The 3,585-nt window shown below is 41.5% G+C and overlaps 1 pseudogene; it reads left to right on the top strand.

Moving 5' to 3' along the window:
- The first annotated feature begins 612 nt into the window (after window positions 1-612).
- LOC117720058 (DNA methyltransferase 1-associated protein 1-like) lies at window positions 613-2,726 on the top strand (annotated as a pseudogene).
- The last annotated feature ends 859 nt before the right edge of the window (window positions 2,727-3,585 follow it).

The following is a 3,585-nucleotide window of genomic DNA, read 5'->3' as shown; positions in this document are numbered from 1 at the left end:
GATAATAGATAGATGAATATGTGACAGATAGATGATAGATAATAGGTGATAGATAATAGATAGAGATAGTTTCAGCAAAACATCTAGATCTCCACAGCACATAGAAGAGAACACAATAGAATTAGTATCAGTTAACCCAGTGATACTAAGTGCTACTTATATTTTCTTAATAGCAAATCATTGCTGGATATATTGCCCATTAGCAAGGCTAATGAAATACTTTGTAATATTTTTTGAAGTAAGAGTATGAATTACAATCTTTATTCACTATTCCATAGTAACATTTGCATCTGCATAAGATTTTGATACTCATATTTGATAATACCTTCCTTTTGGGTTTGACTTTGGAATGCCTATTTAGGATTTAGAAGCAGCTATAGTGTGTAAATACAGTGCAGAGCATTTGAAACCATGTGTTCATGTTTCACATTACAGAAAAAAAGATTATTGATTTCTATCTGCCCTCCTAAGTCATTTAGGAATTTATTACTATGTCCATGGGTTTGCAGAAATGGAAAAACTGAGGAATGGGCTTGCAACTGGAGTATTCAGGTATTGACCCTTGATCACAGATGCTCCCTCATCTCTTAGGTGTGATGGTTATGGACAACAATGTACTGGGCATTCTGGAAGTCAGAAGGCAATGCTGCTTCTGGGACCATCAGCAAAAAGGATATTATCAATCCAGACAATCAATCAATCAACCAACCAATCAATCAATCAATAAAATCCAGAAAGTCCTCGGAGACACTGACTTTCAAAGGGCTTGAGGGTATGCATGGTGGGAGGTCTATTCTTTTTACTCTGACAAAAAGCATGTACCCCTAGTACTGCCCAGTAATATTGTTGAGGGGTATTGTACAATGAAGGTTAAATTGGTGTCCAAGAAGTTTCGACCTTGGAAGTGGATGCCATTTACCAACCCATCTTTAAAGGATGGTTTCATGTTTTTCCTCTGGCAAAGAGCAGTGGAGGAAGGCAAGGACTACCCTTTTGCCAGGTTCAATTTGATGGTGTAGGTGCCAGTGTACTCAGAGAGGATTACCAGCTCTTCCTTCGTGATGATGCATGGACTGAAGCAGAGACTGACCAAGTCTTTAATTTCAGCCACCAATGTGATCTGTTCTTCTCAGTTATTCATGATTGATATGATTATCAACAGTTCAAGAAGTATTCTGTGGAGGACCTGAAAAAGAGGTACTACCACATTTGTGCCAAGCTTGCCAACATGAGGAGTGTGCCAGATACAAATCTCAAAATACCAATATTTGATGCTAGGCATGAGAGATTGTGGAAGCAACATTTGGATCACTTTTACAGTCAGACCCCAGAGCAGGTGGCTACAGGAGCTGCATAAAACCTGTGGATAGACGTGGCACCCGGTTGACAGATAGAACCAACCACCCACCTCAAAAATATCAATCCAGAATTCCTCCTGTCAAAAAGAACTGCAGGGACAGAGTGAAGCAGAGACTGAAGAAAAATCCATCCAGACACTGCCCCACCTAGGGATCCATCTCATCGGCAGATACCAAACCCAGACACTATTGCTGATACCAAGAAGAGCTTGCTGATAGGAGCCTCATATAGCTGTCCTCTGAGAGGTTCTGCCAGAGCCTAACCAATATAGATGCGGATGCACACACCCAAACATGAACAAGGGGATCCCAATGGAGTAGTTAGGGCAAGGACTGAAGGAGCTGAAGTCACGAGATTGCAACACCCTAGGAAGAACAACAATATCAACCAACCAGACGCCCGAAGCTCCCCGGGACTAAATCATCAACCAAGCAGTACATATAGAGGAAGCCATGGCTCCAGCTGGATGTGTAGCAGAGGATTGCCTCATATGGCATCATTAGGAGGGGAGACCCTTTGGCCCTGTGGAGGCTGGTGACACGGGGTAGGGAATGCCAAGGCTCTGAGGAGGGAGTGGGTAGGAGAGTGGAGGAGCATCCTCATAGAGGCAGGTGGAGGGGAGGGAATAGGGGGTTTGTGGAGGGGAAACTGAGAAGGTGGATAACATTTGAAATGTAAATAAATAAAATACCCAATAAATTCAAAGATAAAAAAGTAAAACTGAGACATGGAAAAAAGAGTGGGAGAATAACAGTGAGACCTGTGGAAGCTGATTACAGGAGCAGACACCACTGAAGAGCAGCAGTGCACAGAATGCAAGTCTCCCAAGAAACTACCCCAGAAGAAGGAGGCCGAAAAGCAGGCTGTTCCTGAGACTGCAGGCATCAAAAATCATTTCCAGATTTTAAGTCAGCAGGTGTCACACCACCGATCCAGGAGATGAAGTTGCCCAGCCCTGTGGGTCAGAAGATCAAGGCGCAGGAGTAGATGCTGCTGGACCTTGGTGTGGTCCTGAGCCCTACCTACCCCTACAGAGGAGCTGGTGCATATGTTCAATGAGTTGAAGAGTGACCTAGTGTTGCTCTCTGAACTCAAGCAAGCCTATGCCAACTGTGAATATGAGCTACAGATGTTGCTACACCACCACGAGGCCCTGGCTCAGGCAGAAGTGCTGGGGCCCTGCCATACCAGCAGTGGGACCAACCTCAGCTTCTGCTTAGCCAACAGTGTCTGAATATGGACTTGGTCTTGATCTCACCAAGGACAGTATCAACAATGTAGTGGGTGCACTCCTCATATCCAATTCACAGAAATGACAGGAATCAGCCTCCAGTTCGTGTTCAGTGAAGAAAGCGAAGAAACCATGAGGAGCCCTTAGGGTTGGATGTGTGATGTAAATAGAGATGTTACCATGTGCATTGATTTGGCATCATCTGTTTCTCAAATATTTAAATCTATATGACCTATATGATAACTACTTTGATTATAAATTTTACAAACTCATAAATTAAGATTCTGTGTTATAAAAAACATAATTAGAACCTTAAACAAACAAACAAAAAGATATTATGTCACACCCAGTTGGTTCTATGTGCATCTCTTAAATTGTATTACTGATAGAATACTAATGGCACTTTCATACTTAGCTCACAGTATTATTTTATAATAACAGAGACTCATGATATAATTATATTGACTAGATATACTCTGTCAGATATTTTCCATAAAACACTGTATTTTCTGATCCTTTTCCAACAAGACAAAAATCAGTTAGTCATCCGAAATTACATAATTATTCAGCTTTTTACAGAGAACTCAAAATACTGGCAGACTGGAAATCTAGCCATTTCACTATTTACCTAAAACATTGTCCAGTTAGCTGTCAGTAAGGACATAGAGTTCATTTTCTCCGAGACATTTTGCCTCATTAAGCTCCTCTTAAGTTTGACACTGGCATTTGGGGATACTGCAAGTGTCCTTACTCTGTCCTTCAGCAATGTGAGAAATTACATAGCCAAACATAAGGACTGCTCTGCTGTAATAACCCACATAAAAAAGTTACAGACCACCACATGTCTAAGCTGACAAAAGAATATTAATCCTTTATTTTTGACTGGAAACCAAGAATGTGCTAACATGCAAGAAAGACTCCTAGTGACAAAGCTCAGGGGTGAGCCATTTTTTACTGGATATTTTATTTACACTTCAGATGCCATCCCCTTTCCC

The sequence above is a fragment of the Arvicanthis niloticus genome, chromosome 14, assembly GCF_011762505.2.
Source record: "Arvicanthis niloticus isolate mArvNil1 chromosome 14, mArvNil1.pat.X, whole genome shotgun sequence".
Classification (NCBI taxonomy): Eukaryota; Metazoa; Chordata; class Mammalia; order Rodentia; family Muridae; genus Arvicanthis; species Arvicanthis niloticus.
The sequence above is the reverse complement of the archived record's forward strand: the minus strand, read 5'-3'. Positions and strand labels throughout refer to the sequence as shown.